The sequence below is a fragment of the Leopardus geoffroyi genome, chromosome A2 (assembly GCF_018350155.1).
Source record: "Leopardus geoffroyi isolate Oge1 chromosome A2, O.geoffroyi_Oge1_pat1.0, whole genome shotgun sequence".
NCBI lineage: Eukaryota > Metazoa > Chordata > Mammalia > Carnivora > Felidae > Leopardus > Leopardus geoffroyi.
In genome coordinates, this window is record NC_059331.1 from 68,114,757 (window position 1) to 68,140,149 (window position 25,393).

Here is a 25,393-nt window from a genome sequence, read left to right on the forward strand (position 1 = left end):
TCATGATCTCACAGTCTGTGAACTGGTCTCACCATTCTCTGTGGACAGTTTGGAGTTGGCTTGGGTTCTTTCTCTCCCTCTCTCTGCCCCTTCCCCACTCGTGCTGTCTCTAGCTCTCTCAAAATAAATAAATACACTTAAAAAAAAAAAAAGAAGAAGAAGAAGAGAAGAGAAAATTCAGGTTCTGACCATGCTTTGAAATGATTGTTGGAAATGATGGTGGAATCTCTTGGCTGGGCTTTAAGAAATGAGTCTCAGGGGCACCCGGCTGGCTCAGTCGGTGAAGTGTCTGACTTCAGCTCAGGTCATAATCTCAACAGTTGGTCCATTAGGAGCCCTGGTGGTGCCCAGCCTGCTTGGGATTCTCTCTCTGTATCCCTCTCTCTCTCCGCCCCTTCCCCACTTGCACTCTCTGTCTGTGAATCAGTCTCACTCTCAAAATAAATAAATAAATCGTAAACACAAAATACATAAATAAACAAACAAACAAACAAACGAGTCTCAGTCTAGAAAGGAAACTGCCCACTTCTGTCCAAACCAGAATGTTGTTGAGCTAATTTCTGTCTCCAGAATCACTCTGTGGTCCTTTATTTTGTTCTCGTGGATTATATCCGAGCTTGTGTAGTCACAGGCTGTAATGGAATGCTAGCTTCCAGACCCCAAAATCCTTGGTTCTGGAGACAACAGTCGCCATGCATTTCCAAATCAGAATTAAAAACAAGTTTCCTTTTGAACGCGCCACTCTCCAAGTATCTCATAATGAAGGCCATCGTTTTTCTTCCACTGACAAGACTCATCTCCCAGAGCTTGGGGTCACCATTGACTACTCCATTTCTCTCACTCCCCACATGCTCCTTATTCACAGCTCCTCTTTGTGCTGCCTTCACAATGCATCCCTGTGCTGACCATGGCCCATCACCCACACTATCACCATTTCGATCTGAGTCACTGCCCTTTGGTCCTGGGTTCCTGGAGCCCGAGGACTTGGTTCCCTGGTTCTTTCTGTACCCATATCCTTTATTTTCCAAAGTGCACCAGACAGATCCTCTTGAAACATAAACAGATCATATTATCCCCTGGTAAAATTATCTAATGTATTCTTATCACATGTAAAATTAATTCAAAATAGGGGCGCCTAGATGGCTCAGTCATCTGAGCGTCCTGCTTTGACTCAGGTCATGATCCCAAGCGGCATCTGCTTGGGATTCTCTGTCTCCCTGCTCGCACTCTCTCTTTCCTCAAAAAATAAATAAACAGACAATAAAATAAATAGGCACTGAAATAAATAAAAGTAAATAAAATAAAAGAAATAAAAAGAAATAAAAAGAAATAGGCACTGAAATAAAATAAGTAAATGAAATGAAATTAACTCAAAATAATACCATGGTTGACAAGAACTTACACACTCTTTTCCATCATGGTCTGATTCTAAGATATCTCTGTGACTTGTCTGTTACTGGGCCAGAGCATAAGGTATCCTCACATTTTTGCCCTTGCCCAAAAACTTGACTCATAAAGTTTTCAATTGTTTCTTTATCCACAGAAGCTCTCTTTTCTCACACGGGCCACTCCTCACTTCTTTCAAGTCTGCTCTGGAAGGATTTATTTTCTATGTAAATATAATAGCTTTAATCATTCATTGCCCTCTTACTATGCTCTTTTGTGTATACAGCTTCCATTCTTTGTAAAATTAATTGATTAAGTAATTAATCACTCATCTCTTTAGGTATTTTTTTTACCTAAACTCTAGGAGGGTAGACAATAAGTCATTTTTATCACTGTGTGTTCAGGTCCCCAGTCACAGCTTGGCAACTAATGTAATTGTTAAATGGATGAATACATTATTTCACAAGTATCCATGTAATAATTTTTATATCAAAACTTCCCATAATTGCAATGTGGACCAGAGAATTCAAAATAAGCATTACACTAACTAGAGCTGAACAGGGGCACCTGGGTGGCTCAGTCGGTTAAGTGTCCGACTTCGGCTCAGGTCATGATCTCACGGTCCGTGAGTTCGAGCCCCGTGTCAGGCTCCGTGCTGACAGCTCGGAGCCTGGAGTTTACTTCAGGTTCTGTGTCTCCCTCTCTCTCTTCCCCTCCCCCGCCCATGCTCTGTTTCTCTCTCTCATTTTCTCTCTCTCTCAAAAATAAATAAATTTTAAAAAATATAAAATGTTGAACAATTATTTTGAAAAACATTTGTGAAAGCACCAGTGAGCAATGAAGCCTGAAGGGTTATGGGGCCAAGGTTAGGGAGGGTATGGAGGCCTGGATGTGAGTCTGGTGTCTCAGTCAGCTTGGGCTACAACAAAGCACCACAGACTGAGCGGCTTAACAGTAGAAATTTGTGTCATGGTCCAGGAGGCCAGAAATTCACGAGCAAGGCGTTCTCCTCGACAGGTTTAGAGGAGAGTCGCGTTCCAGGTTTTAGATTACTGACTTCTGCTTCTGCATTCACGCAGCACAAAGAAGGCAAGAAAGCTCTGTGGGGTCAGAAGAGACGGATATGATTTAAGAGAATCTATCTCATCCTTGTGACCTCACCACCTCCTCAAGGCCCACATGTGATTACTGTCATACTTGTGGTAAGATTTCAACGTGCACATTTAGGGGAGCACAAATATTCAGTCCGTTGCACTATACATTTTGTTTTTCACTTTCCTTAGAATTGTTATCAATTCCCAAAGAAAGGTGAAGAGTATGTCCACTTGTACAGTGGAGGTACTTAGCACATCTCTTAGTAATTGAGATATTTAAAAGACAGAGAGAGAGAAAGGAAGGAAGAAAGGGAGGGGCTGACATCCTGATGATATCCCAAAGGTCACTTAGTCTCTGTTAACTTTTCTTCATTCATTTTTCTTTCTCCCCAGACTCCATAACTTCCATGGTCTCCTTTTCAAGTTCACTGAAGTGAATTGCTCTGGTGCATTTTGACTTTCCACTATGGTCGTTTACTGCTCCATAATTTCTATTTGGTTCTTTCTTTTTTTTTCATATAATTTCTATCTCTTTGCTGATATTCTCCTTATCTTATATGTTGTTTTCTGATTCCTTTATTTCATTTCTCAGATTTCCATTAGCCCTTTGAGCAAAGTGAAGCCAGTGGTTTTAAAGTTTTAGTCTAGTAAGTTTGATGTATGGAGCAGTTCTTGTCGATTTAATTTGTTTCTATGAATGGGTTATAGTTTCCTTTTCTTTTCTTTTCTTTTTTTTTTTTTTTTTTTTTGCATGCCTCATGATTTTTGTTGAAAACTGGATATTTGAGTATTAGATGGCTAATCTAGAAAACAGATTCTCTCTTTTCCCTGGGATTTATTAAGTTTTTGCTTTGTCTTGTTTTATTTTGTTTGTGTGGGTGTGTTTTTGCTTCGTTTCATTGTTAAGAACTCTAGAAGCCCACTTGTTTGGTGGAATTTTCCAGACCACTTCTATAAAGTTGTATTTCTTGTAGGGTGTGGTCACTGAATTTTTTGTCCTTTAACTCATGTTCAGCTAGTGTTTCGACAGAGACTTTCTTGTAGGCTAAAAGCTGAACAAACAAACATACACACAACAAAACAAACAAAAATAAAACAGGCAAAAATAACAAAACAAACACGTTCTCCAGTCTTTGTAGGTTGAGTCTGTGCTACAGGACTCTTTCAATATCATGTTTCCCTGACATTGAGCCTGGGGCCCAGCCCAAGGCTAAAAGCTTATGGTCTTTTTGGGTCATTTGTGAGCATGTGCCTTGAAGTATGCATGCATGTGACTTTGTAAATCCCACCATATACATGGCCTTTTTTGAGTATGCTCATTACCCGCTGAATATTTTCTTCTGTGCTTTTTCTCTAGTGGCCTGTCGAATGTCTTGACTTCAAATTTCTGCCTCATATATCTTGTAACTCTCCTTGCAGAATTTTTGAACAATACCTGCCCTTTTCTGGTCTGCTTTCTGGCAACACAGAGATGAGAGCCTTCCACCAGGCCCCCCCAGACAGTTTAGAACAGACCCACACAACAATTTAACAATAAAATCTACTCCGTTCCCTCTGGAACCAGAGACCAGGAACCCACATGAAGAACAGAAACTTCTGTGGCTTCAATATTGCCACTACGTTGAAGAGATGTTGGAATGAAGGCAAGCAAAACTGACACATTTTCTTATGATTTTCCAGTTGTTGGTTCTTAAGTCCACTTTCATTTGGTTGCTGTCATCATCGACTATTTTTCAGGATTTGGACAAAGTTGGTTCTGACAGTTTATGTTTGTCCTTCTTTTTTCCCCTTTGGAGGAATGAAAAAGTGCAGCCGCCACATCCGCCATTTTGCTGATGCTGCTCTTCGGTCAGTTTTTACTTCATGTATGTAGTGCTCTGTCGTTAGATTCAAGCATTAGTTTCCCAGGGTTGCCACGGCCAAGTACCACAGAGTGGGTGGCTTAAACAAGAGAAATTTATTGCCTCCTAGTTCTGGGAGCTTGAAGTCTGAGATCTGGTACCAACAGGAGTGCTCTTTCAAGGACTGAGAGGGAAAATCTGTGCCATGCTCCTTTGCTAAATTCTGGTGGTTTGCTAACAATCTTTGGGGTTCTTCAATCGCTGCCTTCATGTTCATGTTGTGTTCTCCTTGTGTGCTTATACATCTCTATCTAAATTTTCCTCTTTTTATAGGGAAACCTGTCATACTGGATTAGGGCCCATCCTTCTGACCTGATCTTAATTAATTTGCCTGATTCAACATTGTTATCATACTCTCCTTACTTCTTTAAAGATGGCTTCCTTGGGGCACCTGGGTGGCTTAGTCAGCTAAGCATCCAACTTCAGCTCAGGTCATGATCTCAGGGTTCACGAGTTTGAGCCCCACATCCGGCTCTGTGCTGACACCTCAGAGCCTAGAGCCTGCTTTAGATTCTGTGGTTCCCTCTCTCTCTCTCTCTGTCCCTCCTCTGCTTGCACTCTGTCTCTCTGTCTCTCTCCCTCAAAAATAATAAACATAAGAAAGTTTTAAAAAATAAAAAGATGGTTTCCTTTAGTTCTTTATGTTTATAATAGCTATTTTTTCTCCCAAATCTATTTTTTAATTAAAAAAATTTTTTTTTGAAATTTATTTATTTCTTTTGAGAGACGGAGAAAGTGAGGAGGGGAAGGACAGAGAGAGAGGGAGAGAGAGAATCCCGAGCAGACTCCGCACTGTCAGCAGGGAGATAAAATTAGTGTATTAGCTTCCTGTCATAACAAATTACCACCAATTTAGTGAATTAAAATGAAGAAGTGTTATTATCATATAGTTTTGAAGGTCAAAGTCTGAAATAAGACTCAAGGGTGGAATCTTTTTTTTTTAAGTTTATTTACTGTTGATGGAGACAGAGACAGAATGCAAGCAAGGGAGGGGCAGAGAGAGGGAGACACAGAATCTGAAGCAAGATCCAGGGTCTGAGCTATCTGCACAGAGCCTGACTGGGTGCTCAAACCCACAAACCATGAGATCATGACCTGGGCCAAAGTCAGAGGCTTCACTGACTGAGCCACCCAGGTACCCCTCAAGGGCAGAAATTTATATTTATTGGCAGGGCTGCTGTCCTACTGGAAGCTTTATGGGAAAATCTGTTTCTTTAATTTTTCCAGCATGTGGAGATTGCCTGCATTCCTTGGCTCACGGCCTCACTCTTCCATCTAAAAGTCATCAATGTTGAGCCAAGTATCTCTCATGTTGTTATTTTTTCCAGTTATCTCTCTTCTGTCTCCTTCTTCCATTTGCAGGGAAACTTGCGATCACATTGGGTCCTCCCACCCAGGACAACCTCCCATCTCAAAGTTAGTTGCTCAGTAACCTCAACTCCACTTATAATCTAACTCCCCACTGCCATGTAAGCTGACATAGCTCCAGGTTCTGGAGTTTAGGATTAGGATGATTAGGATGTACGCATTTTAGAGGTATCATAATTTTACCTCCCATGGCTAGACATAAGTCCATTCACCTGTAGACTAAAATGATTTATATTCTTTTGTCTCCCACCATTTCCCAAAAGCTCTCAAGAGAGGTGACTATAATTTACCACTGGTTCTACAACTTGAACCCTTTTGCCTCCTTGGTTGGACCTTTGAAATTGTGGGTATGGATATGGTCTCTACTTATGTGTGTATGGAGGAGTACAGCAAATTCACACCGTAATATTGTAAATACAAAGCACATATTCACTCATACTCAGACTTAATCTGATCTTTGAAAAGCAAATAGAATTCGATTATTAACTTCGGAGAAATTTGGCTAAATTGAACAATAAAGGCATAGCCACTTACATTCTTATGTTCGGAATGATTAATAAGTAAGTGATGGCAAAAAAAAAAAAAACAAGAATAAATGAAGGTGATAATTTAGGAAGTTGGAAAGGCAGTTTTTAGCTACAAAGCTGTATATAACTTGTGAGCACTTAGAGACATTGATTGATGAACTACAGAGCTTCTGGCTTAGCAGGAGCATAAAATGAGACCAGCTGAGGTTTGCAAATTTGTAATCTCCTTGTGGAAAACCAGGGAAAAAGACATCTCAGCATAATAAGAAGACCAATCTATTAAAGACTTAAGACTTGATCCATTTGTCCTTGTAATTCAAAAGCTAATTCATATACTGATCTGATATATTGTGTTAACAACCATTGCTGATTATCATAGCACACCTGTCATTCTCTTTTATCTGGCATCTAAAATATTCAGTAATCTTGGACTTTTCTTATTTCAAGCAAGTATAGCCTAATTTCAATTTTAGGTTCCTCGAAAACATCTTTCCCTCTAGCACATTTATGAATAAAGCGATCATAGATATCTATATAAGGTCCCTCCAGACAACATTTGTTAAACGCATTAAATCTGCATTAGTGTGTCAACAGCTTTAATTCATTGATTTTTAAAGTTCTTTAATCCTCTTCCATCATATGTCCTAATGCACATAGATGATTATTTTCCTCTGTTTCCTTTATCATGAAGACTGGTGTCTTCTAGTTTTTTGGTACTGTCATCTATATGATTCAGTATTTGAAAAAAAATTCATTTCCATTGATGTCTGCATAGATGCACATAGGTGGCATTCATATAGGTAGAAGCGATCATTTTTCTGACAATGGGTCCATGCTATCCTTAAAAAACACAATAATCTATGAAACTGACTGGTTGGGTTTATTGGTGAACATAGATTTGATTCTACTTTTTTTGTCCCAGATAAAGATACAAACTCTAGTTTTTCATTTCACTTAATTGTTTACCAATAATGACAGGGAAAGTGACAAAATATAGATTTTGGAAAAATTACCCTGGAGGGTAGCAGGTAGGAGGAAGGATAGAGCAATGAGAGAATTATGTGCAAAACTAGAAATGAAATGAAAAATATGGTCAAACAATACTCTATCACATCTCATTTTCAAAATTTCATTAAGCTCAAATATTTCAACAAAAACGATTCTTTTCATTTGGGGGAAAGATCAAACTGTAAGACAAGAATCAGACTATGTCTTCTCCCCATTGATTAAATATAAGCAATGAGTCTCACAAGTACAGCTACTAAATATGGGGGGAAATATATTGCTGAAATTGAAAAGTCACATTTCACATTCTATAAGGATGTGATTTCAAATTGATATGGTGCAGATGGAACCAGATGGAAGAAGATGACCCAGGATTCCATTAAATAAAAAAAAAAATTCTAACAGAAACCCCATCGAGCACTAAGCTTAATGACACAGGCAAATCAAGTGGGAGAATATATATGCTCAGTGCTGTCTGTTGTCTTGGAGTGTAGTAAGATTTGGAGATTTAGAAGTGACAGTGGTGGGTGGGGAAAACCTGAGTGAGTTAATCACCAAATAGAAAATTGGTGTGAGGTACTTTCTCCTGCCCATATCTCTTACTCAGATACCCCTAAAATTTATCATACAAAATGGAGCATATTTGAAAATTAAAAACAAAAACAAAAACAGTTCTGCAGATTATCCTGGGACATCAAGATTTGGGCCTCACTCTGCCCATAATGAACAGTTTTTCCACCAGCCGGCTTCGCTGTGGGCGGGTCAGGATGCGACTACAAACTGACAGGTGGTTGTACTAGAACAGAGCTGAGCAAAAGCCATACTTGAGGTAGAGCCCAGGCCACACGCAAACCAGACATGGAATTCTACGTAAGATGTATTACCAATCAGAGAAATTCATAGCGTAGAGAAGTAACGTGTCCCTCCTGGATCAATGAAATTGTAAGATAAGTCCAAACTATTATGGACTGCAGGTAAATATGAGAGATCTAGAATTTTGTGAAGAGTGAGTAGGCCTGATGCATACTCAAAGACACATTTTAAAAATAGCCGTTTGGTATAGGTGTTAGCATTTATAAAAAATATACTTGTGAACATTTCTGAACTGTAAGAAAGAAAAGAGGAGAGGATAGAAAACAATATTATTAATTATTATTATTATTATTATTATTATATTTCGACATTTATTTTTAATCATGTTTTTTAATTTTAATTCCAGTGTAGTTAACATACAGTGTGATGTCAGTTTCAGGTGTACACAATAGTGATTTGACACTTCCATCCATCACCCTGCGCTCATCACAAGTGCCCTCCTTCAGCCCCATCACCTGCTTAATCCAGCCTCCACCCACCTCCCTTCTGGGAACCATCAGTTTGTTGTCTATAGTTAAGTCTGCTTCTTGGTTTCTCTCTCTCTTTCTCTCTCTCTCTCTCTCTCTCTCTCTCTCTCTCATTTTCTCCTTTGTTTATTTGTTTTGGTTCTTAGTGAAACCATATGGTAGTTCTCTTTCCATGACTGTCTTATTTTGCCTAGCATTATAGTCTCTAGCCCCATCCATATTGTTGCAACTGTCAAAATTTCATTCTTTTTTATGGCTGAATAATATTCCATTGTGTGTGTGTGTGTGTGTGTGTGTGTGTGTGTATGCCACGTCCTCTTCATTTATGCATTGATGGAGATGTGGACTGCTTCCATAATTTGGCTATTATAAATAATGCTGCTATAAACATAGGGGTGCATCTATCCCTTTGAATTAGTGTTTTTGTATTGTTTGGATAAATACCTAGTAGTGCAACTGCTAAATCATAGGGTAGTTCTATTTTTAACTGTCTGAGGAACCTCCATAGAATTGTCTACAGTGGCTGCACCCGTTTGCATTCCCAGCAACAGTGCAGGTATGTTCCCGTTTCTCCACATCCTTGCCAACATCTGTTGTTTCCCGTGTTGTTAATGTTAGCTATTTTGACAGGTGTGACATGATACCTTATTGTAGTTTTGATTTGTATTTCTCTGATGATGAGTGATAATGAGCATCTTTTCAGACATTATTGTTTTTAACCATATAGGCACTAATGAATTTAAAATATGATAACTTTTAGTTCCTGAATATATTTAGGAAATCATGAGTGTTAGTAATGCTTTTAGAAACCCACTTTCATTTTCTATTAACATTTTGTCAATATCTACTTGTATATTCATTTACTGGTTGTTCTACAGATTAGGATACAATTGCCCTTGAGTAACACAGGGGTTGGGACACTGACGCTATGAAGTAGAAAATCTGCATAAAACTTTTGATTCCCCCAAAACCTTAGCTACGAATACCCTGCTCACCAATAACATAAACAGTTAACACATACTTTTCACATTATGTGTATTATATACTCTATTCTTATGATAAAGCAAGCAAGCTAGAGAAGAGAAAATATTAATAAAATCATAAGGAAGAGAAAGCAGATTTACAGCACTGTACTGTATTTATTAGAAAAATCAGTGTCTATATCTTTAACTTGTCAGTTTATTTAAAGTGCTTATTACAACTATATGTGAAATGTGTAGGCTTCTAAAGATGCCTTGCACTGTGCTTTTATTCTATTGTTGTCATAGTTATCTTGGCTCTCCCCTGATTCTTTAAGCCAGTAAGACCATAAGAAAAAAAACCCAACTTTTGACCTTTGTTCGGTAACGTTATCTGAAAAGTGCATCCTAAACTCACATGCTTACATGGGTGTATTTTTAGCTTTTATTCTATTGCAGCTTCCAGTATATCTATCGCTAAATCAATGCTTCATCATTTTATTTACTAAGACTTAATAATTTATTTTAATAGCTGTTGAGTTTCATGTACCCTTTATTTTTCCTTTATTGCTAGTATACATGTTTGTTATTTAATCTTGGGGTTATTTAAAATTTGCTGAACCATACTGATGAAATTTACTTTCGGCTTGCAATAAATTGATAGATGAATGTGTCTTTATGATGCTAAATCTTTTTCTGAGGATCATCTATGCCTTTCTACTTACTCAGGCCTACATTTATATATCTGAATAAGTAGATACAAAAATTGATAAATAGATAAGCATATAGATATAGCAAGTTAAAACTCTCTCTCTTTAAGGGAGTTAACTACTTTCATTTTTTCTCTCATTTTCTACAAATTTTTAGGTTAAGTTTGAATTTTTCTGTTATAAAACTATAATAGTATAAACTCAAATCTTTATACCAACTTCAATTCCAATGATTGTACTTTTATTTTATCTACCATTAAATGTTTTGATTGGCTTTAATTTCCTTTAGATACGATAATAGACTCTATGTGATGGTTTCTCTTTGCATGTGCAAATTAATGTCTATATATCCACTTCTCTATCTCTAATTAATAAAATATGAAAATAAAAATACTTCTTTCCCCCTCTCTTTGACACACACACGAGTATGTATGCATGCATAAAATATCAGACTCTTTTCGGCTTTTAGAGATTTCAAAGACTTGAGTATAACATTCTAATAAGTATATCTTCAATATGTATTGAGAATCTATTTATTTTTTACTTTTTAATTTTTTAAAAAATTTCATTTAATGTTTTATTTATGACAGAGAGAGAGAGACAGAGACAGAGACAGAGAGAGAATGAGCAAGGAAGGGGCAGAGTGAGAGAGGGACACAGAATCCGAAGCAGGCTCCAGGCCTGTCAGTACAGAGCCCGATGTGGGGGCTCAAACGCACAAGCCATGAGATCATGACCTGAGTTGAAGTAGGACACTCAACCGACTGAGCCCCCCCAGGCACCCCTCCTGTTTATTTTTTAATTGTTCTAATGAACAGGGCTAAATAGCTAAATATTAGCTAAATATCATTTGATTCAGAATCACACTTGAATTCATAAGATAGAGATTGGTTTAACCTTGCTATTTTTTTTGGTATTCATGTTTCAATATTGATGGTATTACTTTTAGTTTCTTTGGAATTTTTGTATTAGTATTTATAAGTGATTTTGTACTCTACATTATTTTTGTAATATCTGTCCCATGTTATAATTACTGCAATGTTGAATTTGGAGGAGGAATTAGCAAAAAAAATTATTATTTCTTCATGTTGTGTTAGCATACAACAACCAAAAAAATTACTTAATTCTATTTTAAAATAACTTTTTAATAATATCATATATATACATATTTTTAATTTTTTTTAATTTTTGTTTTTTTAAAGTTTATTTATTTTGAGAAAGGGAGAGAGAGAGAGGAAGGGGAAGAAAGAGAGAGAGAGCCTGATGCAGAGCCTGACGTGGGGCTCGATCCCATGAACTGTGAGCAGAAATCAAGAGCAGAAATCAAGAGTCAGATGATTAAACGACCGAGCCACCCAGGCTCCCCATATATCTCAAAAATATATATCTTTATGACACACTTTTTTCTCTTTCATGATTTCTGATCAGCTTGGATTTTTTTTTTTTTTTTGAACTCCACTTACTTAATTTTACAAAATATCACTGTATATTTATTCCTTCTCCTGTGTTGGCATGGATTTCTGAGCCTTCACACAGCAATTAAAATGTTTACACTTTTTTCCTTTTGGGTATTGATGTTTATTCCTGGGAATTTCAAACAGCTAAGAACATATATATATATATATATATATATATATATATATATATATATTTTTTTTTTTTTTTTTTTTTTTTTTTTCCAGACAAGAGTTTTTTAACATTAGTACTATTGGTGTATAGGCTCAGATAACTTTATGTTGTAGGAGGGCTGCTCTGTGCAAGGGCCAATGCTCAATCTGACCTCTACCTTCTAGAATTCAGCCCCCACTCGCCTTGACACCCCGAGGTATATCTGCATACTAACAAATGTCCCTATGGGGACAAAATCGCTACCAGTAGAGGACCATAGTCCTTGATATTTGGCAATTGCAAATTGCTCTTTTGTTGTTGAAAACATTTTTTTTAACTCTTTCAATATCTAAGTATTTATTTTGTACTTCCATTTCTAAGTTTATTGCATCTGGGACAGAAAGTGTATTGTCTGCTTTATTAGACTTTTCAAAATTCTGTTGATATTTTCTATGGCCTAACATATAGATAATTTAATAGATTCTACATGTGCTTTTAACTCAGTTTTCTCAGAGTTCAGGGGGTTTAAATATATATATTTATCCATTTGGACAACATGATTAACTGCATTATTCTGACACTTTTATTCTAACTTATCTACTGTCTCTATGATTTTTCTCCTACAAATCTTAAAATGTTTCTTGACACATATCCACTTTGCATTATTGATATTCACATTTCTTTCTTAGGAATTGAATTTCTTAGTCTGATAAATGGATTATAATATTCTAAATGTCCATTCTGCTTAGAATATATTTTTACTTATGAATTTTCTAATATTTGTATTATAATTACATATTTACTATGTTCTTTTGCTTACTATAGGGATTTTCCAACCCACAGATTTTTTTTTCAATTTTTTTTTTTTTTTTTTTTTTTTTAAATTTTTTTTTTTTTTTTTTTTTTTTCAACGTTTATTTATTTTTGGGACAGAGAGAGACAGAGCATGAACGGGGGAGGGGCAGAGAGAGAGGGAGACACAGAATCGGAAACAGGCTCCAGGCTCTGAGCCATCAGCCCAGAGCCTGACGCGGGGCTCGAACTCACGGACCGCGAGATCGTGACCTGGCTGAAGTCGGACGCTTAACCGACTGCGCCACCCAGGCGCCCCTTCAATTTTAAATTAATACATAGGTTACTAAATATTATGATTAAATACCTTTCTCATATTTTCATCTTTCTATATTAATCAATCCTAAGTTTTTAGAATACATCATATAAAAGGTAGTATATGTTTTTTGGAGATAACTTATGTGATAACTATAAGTTATGTGATAACTTATAAGAAAAACAAATTGATCTTGAACTCAAATAATAGCATTAATCCAAATAAAATTTGGATTTAATAACATAATTAAAAATGAAATTAGAAAATTACTTTAAAATGTAGTAATTATGTATATAATCCTTTGCAGTTATAGGATTTTATTAACAAAAGTTCAGACACCAAAATAAAAAGATTAGGAGACGTAATTCTGTTTTCTTACAAATATGCATTGTAGTGGCAAAATTAAAGTAAGTATAAAGTGTAGAATAGCATGGATAACTATTGCATAACATACATTTTGCAATATGAGTAGTTAATATTCTTACTTTAGTAATCATTAAGTGAGAATGTGTGGTCTCAAGTAGGTGAAGGCCATCTAGGCAAATTCACACCCACGTTCATGCACACCCACTTATAAACACAATGCAACCTGGCCACACAAATCTAGGAAGATGTTCTACACTTGAAACCATACAAGTGGAAATTAAACCTGTGTGTTTCCTCCTGTAAAAACAGTGAAGGTTAAAGGTCACAAAATAGGCACTGCAGGTATAGAGAGAAAACAAATAAATGTGACTAATACTATTGTTTAGAATGTAAATTGTTGAAACCTTAATAAAGCTATATTCGCAATATGTAGTAAAAACTTTGAATATACATTTACTACTTTATGAAATTTATCTTCAAAGAATTTATGCTAAATGCGCAATATATATGTATGGGAAATTTAGCAATATTTGTATGCAGCACCCTACTGCATACCATAGCCAACTGTCTAATACAGGGAATTAATTAACGTAGTACCTACTTTTTCAATAGCTCATCATTTTTTCACAAATCTATTAAATAAGGCAAATAATGTTTTAACTTTATTTTTAATTTGCAGAATAGTATTTTTCAGCAGATGGTTTATTCTAACAAACTTCATGTTCACACTGTGCTATGCTTTTATGAGTTCCAGCTGTTAACGGATAATATTTCACTGCTGAATCTATCATGTGTGATCTAATTGCTCATTATGTGCCTTAAACCACCAGCAATGTAGTTATTTTCAACTTGGAGCAAATTAAAATCTTATCAGCGTTTAAAAAATCTACAGTTGTCTTCTTCTGGTTAATTATTTTCAACTTGTGTTTTTCTCCGTGTATTTTGTTAGTGCATTATTTTGAATTCATTCAAACTGATTATCGCTCCCCCCCCCCACCCCGCCCCATATAACTGGCAGGTGTGTTCATAGTTTCATTTCTGAGGAAATGGTTTTTCCTCCCCGTGTCACCAGCTGAGAGTCCTTTATGCTCCTCTATTCAGACATAATAGCAGTAGAGCCCAAACACTCCAACTTTATGGATACCGTCAGACAAATGGATCTCTGTCAAGCTCTCTGTTAGTGGTGAATGTTTGGTATCCTCAGAGGATTACTCATCCAGTTGACTGGTCTTTTTTTTTCCCCCCTGAAATTCCAAATGAAGACTTTGGGTTATGTTCTGTTCCTTAAGTAACTCGAAGTGTAGACCATTGTGTCTTTGGGGCACAGAAGAATTGAAAACATTGGCTTTATGCTTAGACTAGTTCTTCCCAGAGAATGCTGTATGGCCAACCCTGTCTGACAGTCTCAGATAATCTGGATTATTTTTCTGTTTTAAGGAAACAACACAACACAAAACAAAACAAAACAAAACAAAACAAAACACAAAAAAACTCAAGTCTCCAAGCTGAGAGAAATTTAAAGTGGTAATGAGTTGGTCGAAGCAATCCATAATGCTTCCACAAAGTTTAGGTTCTAAAATACAGGGGTTGGTTGTCTCCACTAGTCGCCTTTTGTAGCCTTTATTCATCTTTATTTCAGCTATAATTGAATCCTCCTGACCAAACTTACGTTCCAGAGACAAAGTGCCCTTTGCTTTACATACGATTGTGCTCCTTAAACATAGGCTGAATAATTTGTCTTTATCTATGGCAAAACCATCATTTTACTAATTTTTAAATGGAATTCTCACTACTGTTATTGATGTGATCAAATATATTTTATGAATATTATGTTTTATTATCATACAGTCTATCACCCGGATAAGGGTTGGTTTTCTATGGTTAAGAACACTTTTTTTGAGACAACATACTAATTTCTTTACAGATTTGTTGTATCTGACATTTATTTACTAATATTTTATGCTGATTCTTTGCCTCCTTACTAAAATGTAAACTGCTTGAGAACAGGGACTTTGTGTCTTGCTTACCTCTGTTTCTAGAAGAGAAATAATGCCTTATATATACATGAAATGGTTGCTTCCTAAAGCATCAAGGGCTCTATTGTTACCTGAAATTAATATAACATTGCATGTCAACTACACTAGAATTAACATTGAAAAATAAAAATTAAAAAAATAGGGGCGCCTGGGTGGCTCAGTTGGTTAAGCATCTATCCGACTAGGTTTTGGCTCTGTGTGAAATCATATGGTATGTGTCTGTCTATAAGTTGGCTTATTTCACTTAAAATTTCTCTACCTCCATCCATGTTGCTACAAATGGCAAGATTTCATTCTTTTCAGGCCTGAATAATATCCCATTATGTGTGTGTGTGTGTGTGTGTGTGTGTGTGTGTGTGTATACGTACCACCTCTTGTTTATCTCTTCATCAATTAACGGATACTTGGGCTGCTTCCATAATTTGGCTAGGGTTGTAAACATAGCAATGCTTATATTCTTTCGCATTAGTGTTTTCTTGATCTTTGGGTAAATACCTAGTACTGTGATTGCTGGATCAAAGGGTAGTTTCATTTTTAATTTTTTGAGGAATTTTCATACCATTTTCACAGTGGCTGCCCCAGTTTGCATTCCTACTAACAGGGCACGAGGGTTCCCTTTTCTGCTCGGCCTCACCAATACTTGTTTTTTCTTCTTGTGTTTTTTTTATTTCAACCATTCTGACAGTTGCGAGGTGATTCTCACCGTGGTTTTGATTTGCATTTCCCTGATGATGAGTGATTAAGGACCTAAATGTGGCCCCTGAAACCATAAAAATCCTAGAAGAAAGCACAGGTAGTAATTTTTCTGACACTGGCCATAAGAACATTTTTCTAGATAGGTCTCCTGAAGCAAAGGAAACAAAACAAAACTAAACTATTGGGATTATGTCAAAATCCAGTCGGTTAACCCAGTCGGTTAACCCAGTCGGTTAAGTGTCTGACTTCAGCTCAGGTCATGATCTCGAGGTTCGTGGGTTCGAGCCATGCCATCAGGCTCTGTGCTGACAGCTCAGAGACTGAAACCTGCTTCGGATTCTGTCTCCCTCTCTCTCTGCCCCTACCCCACTCATGCTCCGTCTCTCGAAAATAAATAAATGTTAAATTAAAAAAATAAAAATCTTCTGCATAGCAAAGGAAACAATCAACAAAATAAAAAAAAAACAAGTACTGAATGAGAGAAGATATTTGCAGATGACATATCCAATGAAGGGTTAGTACTCAAAATATATAAAGAATTTATACAACTCAACATCGAAAAAACAAATAATGCAATAAAAAATGGGCAAAAGAGGGGAGCCTGGGGGCTCAGTCAGTTAAGCACCCGACTCTTGATTTTGGCTCAGGTCATGACCTCACAGTTGTGAGATCCAGCCCCGCATCAGGCCCTGTACTGAATGTAGAACCTGGTTCAGATTCTCTCGTTCCCTCTTTCTCTGTCTCCCCCCAACTTGTGCACAGTCTCTCTCTCTCTCTCTCTCAAAGTAAATAAACATTTTTTTTTAAATAGGCAAAAGACATGGGCAGACATTTCTCCAAAGAAAACATGTATATGGACAACAGACACATGGAAAGACATCCATCCTCCCTGATATTAACACCTTGCCCGTGTGGTGCATTTGTTTAAATAATGAACAAATATGGATACCATGTTATTATACAAGGCCGATAACGTACATTAAGGATCAATCTTTGTTTTTCCAGTTCTGTGAATTTTGACAGATGTATCATGTCCTGTATCCATCATTATAGTATTATGCAGGACAGTTTTATTGTCCTGTGATTCCTCTTCTACTTCCTCTCCAAATCTCTCACAAAGACTGACGTTTTGACCATCTCCATAGTTTTGCCTCTTCCAGACCTTTGTATACTTCGCCGTAATATCTGTGTAAAGGTTTTTGTGCGGACACAAGCGTTCATCTCATTTCATCATACCCCTAAATTTCTAGGCACAGGATTTGCGGCTTGAACGATAAGACAATGTTTCACATTTGTAAGTAAGTGCCAAATCGTCTTCCAAAATGGCGGTGCATTTTCCATTCCCATAAGGAGTTACTCTTTATCTGCATCCTTTTCAGCATTTGGTGTTGTCAATGTTTTGGATTTTAGCCATTTTAGTAGGTGTGTGGTGGTATCTTTTTTCCTTTTTTTAATTTGCGATTCTCTGATGACATAGGATGTTAAGCATCTTTTCATATATTTATCAAGAAGATAGTTATATATCTTCTTTGGTGAGATGTCTCTTCAGATATTTCAGCCTCTTTTTCAATTGGGTTGTTTGTTTTCTTATTGTGGAGAGAGAGGAGAGAGAGAATCCCAAGCAGGGTCCACGCAAATAGTGTGGGGCTTGATCCCATGAACTGCAAGATCATGACCTGAGCTGAAATCAAGAGCCACATGCTCCACTGCCTGAGCCATCCGGACATCCCAAAAGTTCTTTGTTTGTTTTGGATAAGAGTTCTTTATCAGATAACAGTTTTGCAAATGTTTTACCTTAGTTGACTTGTACTTTCATTCTCTCATTGGATTTAATTTTTGAAGGATATTTTCACTGGTTATCAAGTTAATAGGTTTTCACAGTGCAAAAGGGTTCCTCTTTCTCCTCATCCTCAACAACGTCTGTTGTTGCCTGACTTGTTAATTTTAGCCATTCTGACAGGTGTGAGGTGGTATCTCATTGTGGTTTTGATCTACATTTCCCAGATGATGAGTGATGTTGAACATTTTTTCATGTGTCTATGAGCCATCTGGATGTCTTCTTTAGAAATGTGTCTATTCATGTCTTTTGTCCATTTCTTCACTGGGTTATATGTTTTTTGGATGTTGAGTTTGATAAGTTCTTCATAGATTTTGGATACTAACCCTTTAATGATATGTCATTTGCAAATATCTTCTCGTATTCCATCAGGTATCTTTTAGTTTTGCTGTTTCCTTCACTGTGCAGAAGCTTTTTATCTTGATGAGGTCCCCATAGTTCATTGTCGCTTTTGTTTCCCTTGCCTCCGGAGATATGTCAAGTAAGAAGTTGCTGTGGCTGAGGTCAAACAGGTTGTTGCCTGTTTTCTCCTCTAGGATTTAATGTCTTCCTGTCTTACATTTAGGTCTCTCATCCATTTTGAGTTTATTTTTATGCATGGTGTAAGAAAGTCGTTCAGGTTTATTCTTCTGCATGTTGCTGTCCAGTTTTCCCAGCACCACTTGCTGAAGAGACTGTCTTTATTCCATTGAATATTCTTTCCCGCTTTGTCAAAGATTAGTTGGCCATATGTTTGTGGGTCCATTTCTGGGTTCTCTATTCTGTTCCATTGATCTATCATACTTGTGCCAGTATCACACTGTCTTGATGATTGATAATACAGCTTGAAGCCTGGAATTGTGATGCCTCCAGTTTTGGTTTTCTCCTTCCGGATTGCTTTGGCTATTCAGGGTCTTTTCTGGTTCCATACAAATTGTAGGATTGCTTGTTCTAGCTCTGTGAAGAGTGCTGGTGTTATTTTCATAGGAATTGCATTAAATATGAATATGCAGATTGCTTTGGGTAGTATCAACATTCTAACAATATTTATTCTTCCAATCCATGAGCACAGATTATATTTCCATTTTGAGGGGGGGGTCTTCTTTAATTTCTTTCATAAGCTTTCTGTAGTTTTCAATGTATCGGTTCTTCACCTCTTTGGTTAGGTTTATACCTAGGTATTTTATGGGTTTTGGTGCAATTGTAAATGGGATCGATTCCTTGATTTCTCTTTCTGCTGATTCATTATTGGTGTATAGAAATACAATCAATTTCTGTACATTGATTTTATATCCTGCGACTTTGCTGAGTTCATATATCAGTTCTAGCAGTTCTTTCGTAGAGTCTTTTGGGTTTTCCACATAGAGTATCATATCATCTGAAGAGTGAAAGTTTGACTTCCTCCTTGCCAATTTGGATGCCTTTTATTTCTTTGTGTTGTCTGATTGCTGAGGCTAGGACTTCCAAGACTATGTTGAATAACAGTGGTGAGAGTGAGAGTGGAAATTCTTATCATGTTCCTGACCTTAGGGGGAAAGCTCTCAGTTCTTCCCCATTGAGGATGATATTAGCGGTAGGTTTTTGGTATATGGCCTTTATTATCTTGAGGTATGATGCTTCTGTCCCCACTTTCTTGAGGGTTTTTAATCAACAAAGGATGCTGTATTGTGTCAAATGCTTTTACAGCATCTATTGAGAGGATCATGTGGTTATATGCCAACAAGTTGGGCAATCTGGAAGAAATGGAATAATTTCTAGAAACATATAAAATACAAAAACTGAAACAGGAAGAAAGAGAAAATTTTAACAGACCCATAACCAGTAAAGAAATGGAATCAGTAGTCAAAAATCTCCCAACAAACAAGAGTCCAGGACTGGATGTCTTTCCAGGGGAATTTATCCAAACATTTAAAGAAGAGTTAACACCTCTTCTTTTGACATGGTTCCAAAAATTAGAAATGGAGGGAACATTTCCAAACTCATTCTACAAGGCCAACATTACCTTGATTCCAAAACCAAAGACCCCACTAAAAAGGAGAACTACAGACCAATTTCCCTGATGAACATGGATGTAAAATTTCTCAACAAGATACTAACAAACCTGATGCAACAATACATTAAATGAATTATTCACCATGATCAAGTGGGATTTTTCCTGGGCTGCAGGGCTGGTTCAATATCCACAAATCAATCAATGTGATATGTCACATTAATAAAAGAAAGAATAAGAACCACATGATCTTCTCATATGTCTATAATACTTTTAACATCTTGCAAATTATTTCTTCTCTGTCATTTTATGGGTCACTAACTTTCTCCTGTGTGTGGGTTTTATTTCTCTGCTTCTTGGCATTTTAGGTTATTTTTTAATCATATAATAGATATTACATTTATTGTATTATTACATTTAATGGATATTATCTTATTGAGTACTTAGATTTTATTGCCTTCCTTTGAACAGTATTTGTCTTTTTTTGCAACAAGCAGTTTATTAACTTGAGAATTGTGTGTGTGTGTGTGTGTGTGTGTGTGTGTGTGTGTGTCTGACACTATTCTTTAAATTCAGTGAGGTCAATTTAGAGCAGCCTTTAACCCAGAGCTAGTTTAGCACTATTAATAGGCCATGACACTTCCTTTCATAGTACCTGCTAAGACATCCTGGATGATGAGTGAGGATTCTCCACTTTGTTTGGTCAAAGCTATCATGCCATCCTGCAGTGTGAGGTCTAGGAATCATTCAGTTTCCAGATCCCTGGAGGCTGTTCTTTGCTGAGCTTCTTGGAATTTCATCTTGTGTAAGTCTGGCTTAGGATTTAGCAAGAGTTATAAAGGAATCATAATGATGATCTCTGGCTTCCTTCTGTCTTTATCGCTTTCCTACATATTGCATTTTCTTCAGCTTTGAAGTTTGTTTTCTCAACTCAGGTGATCCTGCCCTCTCTGGGATTCTTCTCCCTAAGTGTGGGTTCCAATATTGCTCCCATACGGAAGCCTGGGGAGAAAGTGGGACTCATTTTGGCTATTATTCCTCTCTCAGGGACTGCAGTCCTATGGTATCTGATACCTAATGTTTCAAAATATGTGTCATATATTTTGACCAGTTTTCTATTTTTTCCTGTGGAAGAATAAATCCAATCCTATTACTGTACCCTTTTTAATGGATGAGTAATATTCTATTTATCATCTATCTATCAACTATCTATCATCTCTCAATCATCTATTGTCTATCATCTATCTATCTATCTATCATCTATTATCTACCTATCATCTATCATCTACCCATCTGCCTGTTTCTTCATCCTGTCAATATACCATATGAACTCTTCTGTTATGTAATCAGCTAAAGAACATAATATAGTGCAAATCGCACATTTGCCTCCCTCATATGGGAAATGGCTGAGACTTAACTGTGTCTAACATTTTTATGTTAATATAGATGAATCGAAAGTTATATTTTAGTTCATATTTGTGTTGCATGTTTTTTCACTATTTACTTTCAACAGGTGTAACTTACATGTAAACTCTAAAATCTTTAAGGTGTTCTTTCAAAAGAAATCCAGTATCAGAATATTTTAATCAGTTAATAGAATTACATTGTGCATTCTTGACTCTTCCATATATAATATAAATTGGTACTTTGGTTTATTCACAAAAAGTACAACTGCTTTGCAATATTTTAAAACCAATTTATCCCACTCTCAAACTATACGCTATTGCTTTGTGTATTAGATACATTTTAAATTGCTCAAATGTTTATAATACAATATACATTTTAATATTTCATGAAATTGTATTATGCTATACAATCAATTATACAATTAAATTTCTCCCATATTTATTCCTTTAAGAAATCCTCTTTATAACTAACCACTTGCATCAGAGATCATTACTCTTTGCCTAAAAAAATAAAATTTAGTATTTTCATTACTGTGGTTCTGTTGGTGACAAATTCTTTATTTTGTCTTTTTTTTTGATGGATATTTGATGGATATCAAGAATAAGGCATTTATGTTATTTCAGAACTTTAAAAGTATTGGTACATCCTTTGTTGGCTTTCACTGTCTAATTTTAAACTGACGAAGTGACAAAGTTTAACTCTCTCTCTTTTAGAGTCAGCTTTTTTTTTTTACCTCCAACTGTTCTTTATACATTTACTTTTCAGAAAATTTCAGAAGTTTTATTATGTTTCTGGTGTTTTATATATGTATTTACTTTTCTCTTATTTGTAGCACTTCCTGAAACTGTGATTTGATATCATTGGTCATTTTTGGTAAAATGTCTACCATTTCCATTTGAGATGTACTTCTGCTCAGTTCTCTTTCCTCTCCTGGGGTGCTAACGCATTGGAGTGCTGACTATATCCGATGTTTTCATGCTCTTTCCCCTATTTTCACTCTTTAGTTTTCTTTTTCTTTCTTTTTTTTTTTTAATTTCTTGACTATAGTTGCCATGCATGTTACATTAGTTTCAGGGGTACAACATGGTGATTCAACAAGTTTCTATGTTATGCTACACTTATCACAAGTGTCGTTACCATCTGTCACTACACAGTACCACATTATGGACTATAGTCCCCATGCAGTAACTTTTATCCCCATGATATATTCATTTAATAAATAAAAGACTGGATCTCCCACTCCCTTTCACCCATTTTGCCTCTACTCCCCTTCCCTCTGGCAACCATCAGTTTATTCCCTGTCCTTATAGATCTTATTCTGCTTTTTGTTTGTTCTTTTATTCATTTGTTTTATTTGTTAGATTTCACATATAAGTGAAATCATATGGTACTTTTCTTTCGTAGTCTGGCTTATTTCACTTAGCATTATACCCTATGAGTCCTTCCATGTCACAAATGGCAATATTTTATTCTTTTTAATGACTGAGCAATATATATATATATATATGTGTGTGTGTGTGTGTGTGTGTGTGTATAATCACGTTTTAATCCATTCATCTAGCTGTGGATGCTTGGGTTGCATCCATATATTGATTATTGTAAATAATGCTGCAGTAAACATAAGGGTGCATGTATCTTTTTGAAATACTGTTTTTATTTTCTTTGAGTAAATATCCAGTAGTGGAAGTATTGGGTTATAGTATTTCTATTTTTTATTTTTTGAGGAACCTCCATACTGCTTTTCATAGCAATTGGGCCAATTTGCACTCCCACCAATAGTGCACAAAGGTTTCTTTTTCTCCACACCCTCACCTACATTTGTTATTTCTTATATTTTTGATTCTAGTCATTCTGAAGTGAGGAACATGATATCTCCTTGCAGTTTTAATTTGAATTTCTCAGAAATACATTGCATTTCTACACACTAATAAGAAAGTATCTGAAACACAAATTAAGAAAACAACTACACTTATGAATGCACCCTCCCCCCAAAATACTTAAGAATATACTTAGCCAAGGAGGAGAAATTCCTGTATTCCCAAAACTACAAAACATCGAGGAAAGAAATTGCAATGACATAAACAAATGGAACAATATCTCATGCTTATGGATTGAAGAATTGATATTATTAAAATGTCCACACTATCCCAAACAATCTTAAAATTAATGCAATCCCTATCAAAATACCAATCGCATTTTTCACAGAACTAGAACAAATAATACTCAATTTGTATGAAAGCACAAAGGACCCCAAAGAGCCAAAGCAATTTTGAGAAAGAACCAAGCTGAAGATATCATAATTCCAGATCTCAAGATATACTATAATGCTATAGTAATCAAAATACTATGGCACTGGCACCAAGATAGAGACATAGACCAAAGAGAAAACTGGACAGATACATTCAAAAGAAAGAAAATGGACCATTTTTAAATACTGTACACAAAAATAAATTGAAACTATATTAAAGACCTAAATGTGAGACCTGGAACCATAACCTTTCTTGAAAAGAACGTATATTAACAGTAATTTATTTGACATTAGCAGTAGTAACATCTTTCTAGATATATCTTTCAAGGCAAGGGAATAAAAAAGAAAAAGAAACTATTGGGGCCACATAAAAATAAAACACTTGCACAATCCAGAAAACCATCAACAAGACAAAAAGCAACTTACTGAATCAGAGGAGACATTTGCAAATATTAGATTTGATAGATGGTTAATATCAGAAATATATAAAGAACTTATACAGCTCAACAACAAAAACAGAAAAAAATACTCTAATTAAAAATAGGCAGAAGACATGAGCAAATATTTTTTTTTCAAAGAAGACACACAGATGACTAATGGGCACCTGAAAAGATGTTCAATATCACTCATCATCAGTGAAATGCATGCATACCTTTACTTCTATCACAAAATTTTCCCAGTTGTCCTTTCTTTAATATTCTTTGCATTTGTCTGAACATGTTTTCTGACTTACTTTACGTGTCACACTTCTTTTTCTAATACACTCTCAAATGCATGACCTCTTGTCTAAATTTTCATCATTGTGCTTTTCAGATCCAGAAAATTTCTCTTTTTCAAAATTTATAACATTTAAATTTTTGCTGAAATTCTCAGTCTTGTCTTCTAGTATAATATAAATTATTTTAAAGTCAGTTTTAATAAATTTGCTTTTTGGATCCTATGTGTTTATGGTATTTCTTTTTCATATATTTCTTTTTTTAAAAAAAATGCTTATTTATTTATTTTAAGAGAGAAAGAAAGAGAAAGAGAGCAAGAAAGAGAGAGAGAGAGAGATGAGAGAGAGAGAGAGAGAGAGAGAGAGAGAGAGAGAGAGACTCTCAAGCAGGCTCCACACTGTCAGCACAGAGTCCACAGGGGGCTCATTCTCACAAATCTTGAGATCATGACCTGAGCTGAAATCGAGTTGGACGCTCAACTGGGCAACCCAGGAGCCCCTCATTTTTATTTGTTTTTACTCATGTCCTGGTATCTTCTCCTTTGCCTGGATATTTTCCACTGGAAGGCCGCATATTTATCATGAATAATTTCAGGTCCAATTCGAGACCTAGATTGATGCTAACTTCCTCCTGATTGGATTTATATTTGCTTTCTACAGGCAGCTAAGGCTGACAATCACCATTTTTCTACAAGTAATCCAAGAATGAGATATTTAAAGCTAATTCTTAAGCCCCTGCAAAAGCTGCCCTATTTACTGCTTCCTCTTATTTATAGACCAGCTAATTCGGTAAAGTTCAAAGCTTGAAGTAATTACTAATGTGTCCTCCTCCTTGGCAAGCCTTGTGATCCAGTCCTGTCTGTCCACGTCCTTCTCAATTTATAATTACATTTAAAGTTCTTGTCAGGTTGCCGGCCATGTCAGACAGAATATAGGAAATAAATTCGAGCAAAATTTAGTTCTAGATTCTGATCTCTTTCTCTGGAATTCCTTTTTTTTAATTTTGTTTTCTAATTTGGGACATTTAATTCCTCTCTGCCATGTCAACTTTCTGACGGCTTCAAACATAAGTTCAAAACAAGTATCCGTATTTGATTATTTTCTGAGCAAAAT